Source organism: Macaca mulatta, chromosome 2 (genome assembly GCF_049350105.2).
Source record: "Macaca mulatta isolate MMU2019108-1 chromosome 2, T2T-MMU8v2.0, whole genome shotgun sequence".
NCBI classification, from domain to species: domain Eukaryota; kingdom Metazoa; phylum Chordata; class Mammalia; order Primates; family Cercopithecidae; genus Macaca; species Macaca mulatta.
This window is the reverse complement of record NC_133407.1, coordinates 46,602,315-46,617,081: the sequence shown is the minus strand read 5'-3', so window position 1 is coordinate 46,617,081 and position 14,767 is coordinate 46,602,315. Positions and strand designations below refer to the sequence as shown.

The 14,767-nt window shown below is 38.1% G+C and overlaps 1 protein-coding gene and 1 pseudogene across 1 annotated transcript in view; one reads left to right on the top strand and one right to left on the bottom strand.

The window, feature by feature from the left end:
* Positions 1-14,767, top strand: part of SLC9A9 (solute carrier family 9 member A9) — a 605,167-nt gene that overhangs the window by 233,645 nt on the left and 356,755 nt on the right. The gene's annotated exons all lie outside the window — the stretch shown is intronic.
* Positions 1-14,767, bottom strand: part of LOC100429516 (ubiquitin domain-containing protein 2-like) — a 37,274-nt pseudogene that overhangs the window by 1,639 nt on the left and 20,868 nt on the right.

The window sequence follows — 14,767 nt, the reverse complement described above, 5'->3', positions numbered from 1 at the left end:
TTCTCTTCTGTGGCTAAGATACAGCTGTGATAAGGGGTTTAGTGGGAGGGTATTCGTTGACCCAAAGACACCCAGGTTGAAGCTCCACCTCTGCCACTTCCTCATATTCCTGGACAAGTTTCTTACCCTATTTGACCTTCAACAAAATACAGGTGCAGCTTTGTGAAAACTTAATGAGATGGGCTCTTTGTAAACTGTAAAATATGATAAAAATGGTATTTATTACTTGGCCTGTTCTGTTGGTGGGACCAGAAGTTGCTGAGATACTGAGAAAGAAAAGGGTACACTCAGTCCTTTTTTAAACTGCTGTCCATGTGGGTGGTCCTCTGGATTCAGCTGGAGAAGAGTGGAGATTAATGAGAGCTAGTTTATCCTCTTACCCAAAGCTATTGTCCTGGTAAAATGAGGATTTACTTGCCTTTCCTCGGGATTGACACAGCATGACACCATGAGATGAATTTTTATCTAGGGCAATGCAAAACATTGTATACATGCATTACACAAAATAAAAGCTTCTGTAAAGATTTTAATATTTGACTGCTATGCATGGAAAATGTGTCTGCATTATGTATACAATGTAAATTTTTGCAAATTTGAAAATCCCATTTTCATCAGACAAGCATAATGGTTCTGGTTTGCTTTGAGTAAGCTTCCTTTTTTCTAAGTATTAGTTAGTGTTTGGAAATGCTTTTTCTTTCTTTATTCCCCCTTACACAAACAGAATTACTCTGCTTAGAGCATTTATGACAAGTTCTCTCAAAAACTGAACCCTGTCTGGGATTTTACTTGAGAAACTATGTAATCTTTATAGTGACAGCATCTTCTGTGTTTTCTTTTTAACCTCCTTGATTTTCCTCTTGTCTTTCAGTTACTCCTTGTGGACATTCTTCGACATCTCTCTACAATATCAGTAAAATACAGGGCTTAGAAAATTGCCTCAGCAGCTCTTCTGAATGAGTTAGATAGAGGTGTGTGGGTTCCTAAAGAACAATACTTTCTCTTCTGTAAAATTATTTTCACTGTTATGATGAGCTTGATTGGGGAAGCTATCCCAATTTTCAAAATGCAGGGTATCATAGTTCTGCAGTCCCTTTGATGTGATGCTCCATGGAAACTGCCAATTCTGTCCTCAGAGGAATGGTCTAAACCCTCTGAGTCTTTCACTAAGCCAAGTAGATAGGAAACTCTATCTGCTTGCTTAATTTCTCCTTCAAATAAATAGCTATTTTGATATTATTTCTGTGTTCATAGATGAAAGTGGCATTTCAATTTTGTAAGGTGATACTTCTTACTGTTAGATAAGAATATCTTTGAAGGCTCATCAGGATCTTTTCATCAGGCAAGAAATATCTCCCCTGTAGTGTATCAAAGGAGGCTGAGAAGAATGGTCATTCTCCTGTCATCTTGCCAGTCTGGTCCTAAGGCCACCTCTCTCTCACCATCAGGAACCACCTTTGGTCTTCTAGACAGTATTAAGAAAGAGTGGGAAGCAGCACATCAATTTTGTACTGTCTTTGAGACCCTGTTGGGTATCTGTGGTTTTCTGCAGTTACCAGACTTTCCAAATCTGGAATGAACATTGGGCCCTGAGACTCCTGACAAAGCCCCTTCTCTCTGCAGCTACCCTAATATTCTACTCCTATTATGGAAGGCTCTGACCATTGGCATCGAATACTTTTCTTTATGCTCTCTTCCAAAGACCCTCTATACTCCTTCAACTTCCGATCTCCAAAGCTCCCAATGTATTTAATATAAAACTCTCTTGACACAAGTTCAATCAGTTGGCCACATAAAGTAGGCCCTATGCATTACTGACTTTAGGACTCTGTTGAGAATTCCCTAAGAGGGCTCAGGAAATGGTCAATATTAATGCTTTTCCTCCCGTGGTTCCAGCACTCTGAGATCTCCTACCTGTATCTCAGTCTCAGCTGTGTTCTTGGCTGTCATGCAGATATTCCTAGGATCCATTTTCTCTTTACCTTCACTCTGATACCACTTTATGGTCTTCCTCGATCCTTTTTGGACTTACTCAAAAGCCTCTTAAGTGATCTCACTGCCTCTGGACTCTCTCCTTTAGTCCATTCTTTATGTTACTATCAGTCTTGTTCTCTAAAAGACCAGTCTTGTCAGGCCAGAGGCCAGTGGCTGCCTGGCATCTCAGGATCAAGTTGAAAGTTCTTAACAAATAATTCCTAGCCCTTCACTGAATCACTACTACCTTTATCTCCAGCCTCTTCAGGAATTTGTAAACTTAGATTCCTACAGGGCTAAGGTAGTAGGCTGGGAGAGAGTGGGAAGGACAATGGGAAAATGGAAAGCCCATTCCCCACCTGAAGGCGACTGCTGCTGCTTAGCTCTATCTAATTCTTGCCATGCTGAAAAGTAGGTCCAGAATGGACAGATCTGATTTATCAAAAGAAGTTAAAAATCTGGATTTTCTATGTGAATTCTCCTAAGTTTAAAATGTTAAACATATTTTCTTTTAAACTAATAAATGAAAAGAAAATGAGAAGACTAAATAAAGCATAGCAATTAGATGAAGCCCACGGGCCACCAGTGTGCAATCTGCCCTCTGCCTCCATCTATTCTAATCCAGGGTTCAGTCAATATTTTCATGTAAATGGCTAGATGGTAAATATTTTAGGCTTTATGGGCCATAGGGTCTTGATGGCAATTACTTGACACTAGATGTAGTGCAAAAGCAGTCATATGCACTAGGTCAATAAATGAGCATGGCTGGTGTTCCAATAAAACTTTATTTATAACAACAGAATGGATTAGGCTGACTATAGTTTGCTGACTCTTGCCTAATCAAAGTAAGATATCTGATACTTCTCTAGAGACTCCATGTGATGATAGATTCTATCCCTTTACCCAAAGTGGCATTTTCTCCTTCATTCACCTGGCTCATTCCCTAGGCATCCATCATCAAGACTGAATGCAAAAACACCTGTCTTGGAAAACATGCCTGACTCTTTCTAAAGCCCAGCTGTGTTCGGTGCCCCCTTGGCTCCCATTTCATCCTGATCATTCTTATCACACTGTGCTTTCTCTTTTATTTCTTTGTGTCTCTGACTGGAGCATGATCATCTCTCAGGCAGGCACTTATCTAGTATCTAATTTATTGAGCAAAAATGAGCAATTGATAAAAGATACAAGTAAAATTTAGACATCTAATTTAACAATGTCAAACAAGGAATCTCTTCTTTGTCTGTATTTATGAGAAGTTTCTAAGGTGTCACTAAACATCCTTGGGAGAAGCCAGGAAGAGTTGTTAGCCTCCTAGACCAGGATTTATGGAAAGTGAGGTCTGTGCTGGTCTCTGCCAATGACCAGCACTTGGCTGAGTCAACTCTGTTGCCTTCTAGACCTCGATTATTTATGTCCATAAGTCAACTCTGCATCATGATCCCTAAACGTCCCTTCTATTCCCAAAATTCTCTGGGAAATTTTCTCAACATTTTAAGCAGCATAGACTGTATACAGGTTATCCCTTTTAATGCCATAATCCAGTGATAACCTCAAAGATTATTGAGGGACATATGGAACTATTTGCCTCTTCATTCACTGTCCCCAAGTTATTTGTTTTGAGGAATTTTATGGGGGTGTTTTAGGTGTTTGGGGATGTTTTTTAAAAAGTTTTCTCCTCCTTCAATTTCAGTCATGAGTTTTTATACTTCTAGTAGTCTCCCAACTCCTTCTCATTCACTGTTTCTAATGTTTTACATTAGAAAATCAGGTAACCAACCTTCTCTAAACGTCTCAGAATTGTGCAGATGGTAAAAGTCAATGAAAGCAGAATACTGTACTGTAAAGAATATGAAATTTAGGCCGGGCGTGGTGGCTCACACCTATAATCCCAGCACTTTGGGAGGCCGAGGCGGGCGGATCATGAGGTCAGGAAATCGAGACCATCCTGGCTAACACAGTGACACCCCGTCTCTACTAAAGATACAAAAAAAATTAGCCAGGCTTGGTGGCGGGCACCTGTAGTTCCAGCTACTCGGGAGACTGAGGCATGAGAATGGCATGAACCCAGGAGGCAGAGCTTGCAGTGAGCCGAGATTGTGCCATGCCACTGCCTCCAGCCTGGGCGACAGAGCGAGACTCGGTCACAAAAAACAACAACAACAACAAACAAACAAAAAAACCCCACGAAACTTAAAGTTATAAATTTCAGATGAAGACTCAATTTTTCCTTCTGTTATTTACACTGTGCAGCCTTGGAGAAGGTGCCTAATCTCCCTGAGCACCTATTTTCCTCATCTATAAAATGAGGATAATCATATATACCTCATGCAATTGTTTTGAAAGTCAATGACGATAAATTTGTTTTTAGTACCTAATAACAAAATGCATCAAATGATACTTGCTACATTTATTTTACTATTATTATTGACTCTGAGTTATTGTCACATTCAGGCCTCTTGAGTGGTCCTAGTTAATCAGGTTGCAGGGGGATGCTTTTCCTCTTCCATCGAATTCCAGTGATGAGTCTTAGACACGGTCTAAGCGGTTTGTTCTGCCAGCGCTCTTACAAGACAGAGAGGAGGAGCAAGTGGCATAAGGGCATGGGCAAGATACAGTCCGGGCCAAATGATTGCTGCCTGATGGAGAGGGTCTCCATCTGTAGACCATTCTTTGGTTTGGAAGATTTCTGCTCTTATATCTGTATTCAATCTGGGTCAATTACTAGGTGATTCATTCATAAAGTGAGTTTGAACTATTCTTGGAAGGATAGGTTTGTTGTAAGGCTCATGACACTTGCATTGAGCCAATAATAATGTTTCACCTGCTTTCTTATTTATAGGCCTAGTGGTGACTGTCAGTGCCTGTGGTGTGGCCAGTGCACTTGGGATTATCATTCTAAATTCACAGTCCTCTGGGTCAGCTAGGTCTAGTAACGAGACTCTGAGGCAAGTTGGCTGACTTGTGTATGTTGTTCATGGGCTGCTTCCAGCAGCACCCAGCAGGCATCATTGTGGGTAGTACAGCCCTGGAGAAGCCAGGCTGTCTCCCTGTCACACCCCCAGTGTCCATAAGGACCTATTCCCAGGACCCCATCTCTTCTTACTTGCAAGGGGACCAGTGCACTCTGAAGGACTCTGAAGAACTCTGAACATGACAGTTATCCCCTGTCATAATTTCAGTACATGGACTTAAGCTTTCATAACCTTTTTTTAAATTTCAAATTTCTGGGCTCATGGCTATCTTTTGAAAAACTTAGTCAGATAGTATCTCAGAAAACACCAAGTACTCCACCTGACACATAAAAGGTTACTCTAAATGTGGAATCTGAATTGTTTGTTCCATTCCCCATCATGGGAGTGGAAAGTTTCTGACTTCCTAAGTGTGGTTTATATCTCTCTCACACTAATAAAGAGATAAAAACCTTAAATCATCTTGGATCCCTATTGAATACCATGTGAGTAAAGACATGATCCAATTATAGCACATCCAGAGAGCAATTTCTCCTCTTTTTATTAGACAGTCAGTAAGATGTACTCTATTGTCTGTTGGAGAACTATGAATTAAAGTGCCTGGAATCTGAAGAGAGCTCTGTACAGCCTATTTTCCCCCAAGCCGGACATATCCTTGAATATGCTTTGTGGCTCAGTATAAAAGAGAGGCAGAAATGGTTGCAATCCTGATCAAATCAAGGCACTGATCAAAGGACTAAATATAAAGCTTGCCAAATGATGTATAGCAAGAGTGAGAAGGAGAAAAAGGATCAAAAATTGATACAGGCATACCAAAAATGAGTACACAGCCTTGTGTAGAGAGCTAACCAGAAGCAGGAACATGAAACTGAGCCTAGGAAATACTAGACATACCAGTCTTAACCCTCAGAGATGGTACCCTTATTGCCTGCCTTGGTGAAGTCTCCCAGAGGAAACTAAGGAGGGACTAAGGTTCACTTGGGTGGTGTGTTTCTGCTGTGGAGCTGAGGGACAACTAAAAGCACAGCAGGGGTAATATAAAGAATCTGTAGAAAGGAAATTATAAAATTTGAATACAGGAGAGATATGCTATGTTGTTGGATAGGAAAGCTCAACATTAAAAGTGCTAATTTTCCCAAAATTAATTTTAAAATGTAATTCAATTCCCATAAAAATAATAGAGCTATTTTTTTCTAGAATGGACAAGATTATTTTAATTCCACGTGAAAGAATAAATGAGTTACAATAAGGTCTGAAGCAATTTAGCAAAAGAAGGTATAATGGAATAAAAATTGTAATTATTGCAGTGTGGCATGGGGATAGGAATAGAGAGGTCAAACGTACAGAATAGAACCTTCAGAAAAAAAGAAGCATGTCTGTGGACAGTTGTGCACATGCACTCCATGTTTAAAAGTGGCATTGTAATTCAGTGAGAAGAAAGGAAGGAGATGAAGTTGAGTCATTTAGCTGTCCAATTATAAAAACACAGAAGAAAGTTTTAATTCTACCATCATACTTCACATGAAAACAAATTCCAGATGATTTTTAAAATGTAAGAAATACCAGACTTACTACTACTTAATACTACCTGGTAAGCACTTAACATATCTTTCTGGAAGATTTTGTGATCATAAAATTGGATTGCAAAATTTGAGAAGTTTCAACATATTCTGGAGATTCTGGTTGCCAGAGCCTTAAACATATAAAAATTACAGACTGTTTCACAACAGTCTTAATTTTCTTTTCAGTAAGCTAACATCTATAATTGCTAAAAATTAAACCACTTGCTGTTGATATTTAGAATTCCTTTTTTACATTTTTGTTTAATTCTAAGATGCTTTTTGAAAAGAAAGAAAAGGAGGAAAACAGAGCACACCTCAGACCTCTTTGAGTTAAAGATTAATCATGCAATTTAAACCATAGCCCAGCATAAAGGTGGAAAGGTAATTGATCATGTTAAAAGCAGTTTGCCATAGAAAAATGTTTTGTATCTTTCTAGTACTTCCTGGAGTCAAAGAATCAAACTGAGAAGAAAATATAAGCAGTATATTATTGGGAGGCTATTGCAATCAGCACAGCTGTTTCCAAATTGTTTGTCACATATTTCAGCCCCTGCTGTGGTTTTTTTTTTTTAAATATATATCTTTCTACATTAGGGGGAAAAGTCCGTATCAGTCCAATTTAATGTTCTTAAAGTGCTTCAGGTTTATAAGACGCTTCTTTAAGCAAGTTGCTATTGAGATAATTCTTTTTGTTTATGTGTAATATTCAAGTTGAAATCAGAGTAGTCACCTCTGTCTGGCAGGCTGGAACATTCTGATGAGAAATGTCACAAAATTTGCCCTTAGGGATGTATGAAGATGTAACTTGGTGCAAATTCAACTGGGAATTCCCATACCTGCCGTTTCAAATCAGCTCAGACTAGTTGCAGGTATTTTGGTCTGTTTTGCTGTAAATAAAAGGATGCTATAAAATGAAGGTTTGATACATACATATAGTTCTGTTGGAGAAACTTGAAATCACTTCAGAGAAGCAATTATTTACCTCTACTTTCGATCAGGCATCCATGTTGGTAGTCTGGCATCCGAATACCCAGATGCCTCTTGGAAACATGTTGGAATACAGGGGTACCACCCTGAAGATCAGTGTGAGCTCAAGTTACGCCAGCTCTTATTCACCTAGGATTATCCCATGAGTGAGAGAGAGACTATCTAAGGACCATAGGATTGCACGGAGTTTGGTTCTTCCTCCCAGACGATATTCCATTTAAATGGGTTACACTCATGAAAGTTCTTGTTGGTTCAGGGTTTGAGACTTTGAAAGAAAAAGGTTGAAAATGCAAAGTTTAACTTCTCTGCTGCTGTAGTGACATCTGTTTCTCTTCAAACTTGACACTGACAATGGCAATCACTGTCTCTGCAGGGGGATAGGGTCAATGCCTCTCTGTAGAGACCCACCCTCTATAGGGGCAAGTTAAGATTCTGTCTTGGCTAAGTCTAGTACTCACTATCTATCTTTTAAGATGTTTCTGACATTGATGACTGACCCAAGGCTTTAACTTCAAAGTTTCCCAGGCCGGGCATAGTGGCTTATCTTTGTAATCCCAACACTTTGGCTTGAGACATTTGAACCCAGGAATTTGAGACCAGTCTGGTCAACATAGTGAGATCCTATCTCTAATTTTTTTTTTTTTTTAATTAGCCAGGTATGGTGGTATGTTCCTGTAGCCCTAGCTATTCAGGAGGCTGAGACAGGAGGCTCACTTAGACCCGGGAGGTTGGGACTGCAGTGAGCCATGATCGGATCACCGCACTCCAACTTGGGTGACAGTGAGACCCTGTCTCAAAAAAGAAGGGGGTTCTTTCCTTTAATCTCCAGTTACTTTATATAACATTATTATACTTGATTTCTTGACCTTCCATCCAAGATCCACTCTGAGTCTGCCTACTATTTTTATTCATGCTCCCAGGCCGTAATTGAGACATATTTTATTGTCTTCTAGTTTTCAGTGCTGTTTTCAGAAATCTAGTGCTGTATGATTTTTATCACTGCATTTGTGATTTATCTTTTGTCTCTCAAGAAATCATATAGACTCTTCTCTGCATTTTATATTGAAATATCACAATAACATGCCTGGTATAATGCTCATTTCTACTCATCATGTTTCATGTTTGGGTCCTTCAATTTACCAATTCACATCTCGTATGGTGGAAAATTTTCTCATGCCATTCCTTTGATAATTACATCTTTTCTCTCTTCTCTTTGTTATGGAACCTATTTAATAAAAATATTGGACCAACTGATGTGACCTCCTCATCTTTTCTCTTCTACTTTTCAATTCTTTATGTCACTCACTCAAACGTCTTTTTATCTATATTCTATCAATATAAATATTTTATGGAAGATTTCCCCAACTTTATGTTCCAATTTTGAAATTTTTGTTTCAACTCTTGTATTTTTATTTCTAAAAGCTTTTATGTTTTTCTGGATTTTTTTCTAGCCTCCTATTCCCTTACATGAATGCAGTATCTTCTCTTGCCTCTGAAAATATTGATAATAGTTTTTAGAAGATTTTTTTGGCACCTTAAATTGTGTTGGCTTTCTGCAATTTTTTTTCAGTCTTTTTGATTCTCTGTTTTTCCTCACTTCTGTGGAAAGGCCATAATGAGTAACCGTATTTAAGAGTGAGGGGAAAAAGAAAGAGGGACTGGAGCGGGGGCAAGTTCTAAGCTCATCAACTGGTGAGCCTCACTGTAGGACAACTAAGAAACCTGGCCTTTATTTGAAGGCACCTCTAAATCTCATTATCTGTGAACCAGTCTATTTCTCCAGATAATTTCTCTCATAGCAGGTATAAATTGAGTGCCAACATTCTGGGAGCCCTGTGTGGGAAGGGGCCTGAGGTTCTCACAGTTCCTTCTATAGACTTCACTTCACCAAACTCTAGTCAGTGCTGCATCCCACTCCTGCTCCCTCCATGCCTGTTGTCCTTAGTCCAGAACCTTTTTGGTTTAATTTTCAAGACAGGAAAGCCTACAAGGTGGGGTCTGCGATAATGGCTGGCTCCTCAGCAAAACAGATTGGATATTTTAAACTTGATGAAATGATGCTAAAGTTCACCTGGAAAAATAAGCATTCACGAATAGAAATGTGGGCTGAGCATAGTGGCCCATGCCTGTAATCCCAGCACTGTGAGAGGTGAAGGTGAGAAGACTGCTTGAGCCCAGGAGTTCAAGACCAGCCTGGGCAACATGGAGAAACCCCATCTCTACTGCAAATTTAAAAATTAACTGGGTGTGGTGGCGTGCTTGTAGTCCCAGCTAATGGGGAGGCTGAGGTGGGAGGATTGCTTGAGCCTGGGAGATCAAGGTTGCAGTGAGTCATGATTGCATCACTGCACTCCAGCCTGGGTGACAGAGAGAGACCTTGCCTCAAATAAATAAATAAATAAAGGAAAATTCCAAAATTTTAAGTAACAGTAAGGAGTGAAGTCTATCAGATACGAAAATGTATTGTGAAGCACAACCATCAAACTTTGGTGCTTGTGAAGGAAAGGGCTGGCAGATTTATGAAAGAATAGAGTCATAAGAAAAATCTAAACAAATACCTGTGGGAATTTTGAATATGATAAAATAACTTTTCATATCTGCATGGAAAAGATGAGTTATTCAAAAATATTCATTGTAACATTATTTATAAAATAAAAAAAATTGAAAACCACCTAAATGTCCATCAACACAGAACTGGTTTAATAAATGCATTAACTGCATATAACATTTATAAATGTTGAAGAGAGGTAGATGCATCTATGTGAGCTGATGTGGAAATATATCTAATATATAAATCAAGTTAAAAACCAACTTATTGAATAATATGTTTAGCATTATCTCACATTTCTAAAAAATAGAAAGGGTGTAACTTTGCTAATCTATGCATAAAATCTCTAGAAGTATAAGGAATAGTAACAGTATTTAGCTCTGGAAGTGGGACTTGGGTGTCGGAGAGGGAGGAAAAGTCTTTCACTTTTCACTTTATACTCTCTCTGTTCTCTGAATTAAAAAGAGAAATTCCCCTTGAGAATGTATATCTTTGATTGATAAAATTTTATTTAAAATTAGTAGCTACAACATTCCTAGCTTGCTGCCCAAATACTAGATTGTGTAAGCAATTTTTAAATGTAATTGGAAAAAGAATTGATACTAGGCTATCCTATTCTATAGAAAATTCACCCATGAGCTGGAATTTCTTCAAGCTTGTCATTATTCCATATCTTTGTCTTCACCAACTCCAAGTGCCAATCACCATGTTTTCTTGCTTGCATTCTTGAGATGCAGTCATCTAATGTTTTTGGAACACTCTGTCCGGAACTTTTATTTACTTACCCTGAAACAATATGAAAGCTTCCCAGGAATCTGTTCTCTTAGGTCATTTGCTAGGGTTGCAGTGGATGTATACATAGCACAGTCTGATGGAGAATAGACTCATCTTCGACCCTGCTTTCACTCACTGGAATGAGAAAAAGGATCAGATAAGGGAAGTACAGAGCACCACCCACAACGAACTGTGTCCCATCATAGACAGCTAAGGAGTTTACATAATTTCAAATTTATTTTGTTCTAGATAAAAGTTTTAAAATAATTCGACTATATACAGAAAAAAACAAGTACTCATCACTTGGATTCTTTTTTAACATTGATATTACTTCAGAACCCTTTTTAAATGAATAAAATACAGGAACAGTCATAGTCCTGTTCCTCCCTATTCTTTCCCTTCCCCTAACACCCTTCTCTGCACAGGTAACCATCTCTTAACATCAACGTGGGTTCTTCCTGACCAGTTTTTCATATGCCTTATGTCTGTCTGTACCCATAAGCAATATATAACACATTTCTATATTTTAAAATTTTATATAAATGGTATTATACTGGTATTTATCTGTTTCAATTGCATTGCATTTAGCTACCAGTACCAGAAAAAAATCCTTCTACAGGATATTAAATAACTAAGAATATTGTTTGTCTTCATAACAAGAAGTCTAGGGAAAGCCCACCGTGGTAGTCCTTGACCCGCTGACGTCATCTATCCATCCTGCTTCACTATCCTGATGTGTGACTCTTCTTCACCTGTTGCTTGCAAGTTAGCAACTAAACCTCAGAAGTTCACATTCCAGGGAGGACGAAGAGGGAAGACAACAGCCTAAAGTCTTGTTCTTGTTATGTTTTATCTTTCTATTCCGGAAGGGAAAACACCCAGAGATGTTCACTACATATTATTTGCTAGAACAGATGTACCCCTTGCTGCAAGAAAGGGCAAGTTGCTGATTCTTTTAGCTTTTCAGCACCCTCAATAGAGAATATCACCAGAAAAATTAAAAGGAGGCTATTGATGACTTTCAGGTAGCCAGTCGAGAGTCTGCTCTGTTATCCTTTTACGACTTGCTTTTGCCATTCTTCACCATTATATCTTTTACAATTTATCCATATTGGTAATTCTAGACACAATTCATTCATACTAACTGTTGTTTATTATTTCATTATATATTACACTTTATTTGCACATTTTCTATTACTAGACCTTTGAAGTGTTGTCATTTTTTCTGTATTCCAAAAATGCCATGTGAATATCCTTCTGTATATGAATATATCTCTATGTACTCCTGGGAAAATTTACACATATAAGTTAAATATATTTGTGTTATAAAACATAACATATTTAAAACACATATAAATCATGTGCCAAACATTTATATATATTAAATATACACCTTTTATATATGTATATATAAATATATCTCACACCTTATTTTGTGTTTTCAATGTAAATGCTTTTTCTAGGGTTCTTGTTTTCCTCTTTCCTGATTTTGTTTGGATTGATTATTGAGTTCTCTATGTCCCTTTTATTGTTGTTGTTCTATTACTGTGGAGTGACTCATTCTAGTTTCTTCAGTTATTTTAGTCATTATCCTTAAATTTTAGCCTACATAATTAACATAGAATACCTAATTAAAAGGTCTGAAATAAACGAATATTCCTAGCCTCATCCTGGACACTATGTGTAAATTAAAATGCTTTAATTCTTTTCATCCCTCCCCTTATCCATGCTATAAACTTGCTAGTGTTTTAGTTCCACCTTATTTTTAACCATTCAGTAATCATGATTATTTGACAATTTGTGATTACATTGGCTTCTCTACACGTTTAACAGTTTGTTGGCTTGACAATGCTTCATGCACTCTTTCCTCTGTGTTCAGTTTTATTCTTTCTGAAGCTTTTCCTTTAGTGATTCTCTTAGTAAAAGTATATGATTAGTAAACTATCTCGGCCGTAGTAATTTAGCAGGAATTATTAGTCTTTTGCTTAAAAATCTATTTTGTCCTCAATTTTGAAGTATAGTTTATCTGGATATAGAATTCAAAATTGACAAATATTTTCCCTCAGAACTTTATTGATATTAGGCAATTATATTTTATATTGTTTTGTATTTATTTTGTTTTTGATATTGATTTAAAATATGCTCTGCGATTGTTTTTTTTTTTTTTTTGGCTAATCTGTCTTTTCTCTCTGGCTGATATTTTACTTTCTGTCTATGTATTGTATTGTACAGTTTTACTGCAGCAAATCTGAGTGTTTATTTTACTTACTCCACTCAGAATTTGGTATGCTTCTTCAGTTCTACAAAAAAACAAATTCTTAGAATAGTGCCTCTCTCACCTCCCTTCTTTCTTCTACAAAAGATATATGTTGTTGGCCGGGCGCGGTGGCTCAAGCCTGTAATCCCAGCACTTTGGGAGGCCGAGGCGGGCGGATCACAAGGTCAGGAGATCGAGACCACAGTGAAACCCCGTCTCTACTAAAAATACAAAAAATTAGCCGGGCGCGGTGGCGGGCGCCTGTAGTCCTAGCTACTCAGGAGGCTGAGGCAGGAGAATGGCGTGAACCCAGGAGGCGGAGCTTGCAGTGAGCCGAGATCGCGCCACTGCACTCCAGCCTGGGCAACAGCGTGAGACTCCGTCTCAAAAAAAAAAAAAAAAAAAAAAAAAAAAAGATATATGTTGGACTATCTTTTAATTTATTCTGCATGCCTGTTAACATTCTTTTACATTTTACCTATCTTTTTTTTTAACCTGTGTTCTGGATGATTCCCCTGAGGGAATCCTGTTGTAATTCTCTGTTGAGCTGTGCCAACTGAGTTTTCAATTTTATTGCCTATGGTTTGTACTCTAGATTTTGATTCTTCCTTTTTCAAATTGTCTACAGTCTTATTCTTTCATTGTATTTTATAGTTAATTTAATGATTTTTTAATCATTTAAATGCAGTTGTTTTAGAAAATCTTTCAGGCTGTTCTGTTTCTTTTCTTTTTTTTTTTTTTTTACACTACTAGCTCTTCTTTTTTAATGTTTTTAAATTATCTCCCTTCCCTTCAGAGTGGTTATATATATGGAGAGAGAGAGAGAGAGAGAGAGAGAGAGAGAGAGAGAGAGAGAGAGTTTCACTCTTTCGCCCAGTCTGCAGTGAAGTGGCATGACCTCAGCTAACTGCAACCTCCGCCTCGTGCCCCGCCAGGTTCAAGCAATTCCCCTGCCTCAGCCTCCTGAGCAGCTGGGGTTATAGGCACCTGCCACCATGGCTGTCTAATTTTTGTATTTTTAGTAGAGAAGGGGTTTGCCATATTGGCCAGGCTGGTATGGAACTCCTGATCTCAGGTGGTCCACCCACCTCAGCCTCCGAAAGTGCTAGGATTACAGACGTGAGCCACCATGCCCAGCCTATTAATATGTTTAAAATATTTTTGTGAGACAATGTTAGAATGAAATGAAAATAATATTAATTTATATGATTCTTCGGGTCAGTTAAAGCAGCGCACACACATCTTCTGTGAGGGTTTTCTTTATAAATAGCATGGAGCAGAGCTTATTCTCACTTTGGGTTTTCCCTCTGCTTCTTACCTCTGGGGATTTGAGTTCAGCTATGTGTTTAAAACATTGTTATAATTTATATACACAAATGCAGGAGAGAGTTCTATATCAGCTTATTTGTACTTGTATCTGGAACTGTCTTTTAATGGCTTTCTGAGGATGCATAACTTGCTTAACACGGCTTTATGCTCCTGTCAGCACCGAATGATGTTATAAGGTCACCAAAAACAAATTTGAGGCCTTAAAAGTGGTTTCTGTACAATTCCTTCAATATGTGCCAGAGATAATATCTGCTAATATGATTGTCTAAAGCTTAAGTTACAAATGTGTGGTCCACAGGCCAGATCTCATCTGCAGATGTACTTAGTCCACACACAGCTTAAATCTTTTATATGCGATGCCAACATTTAA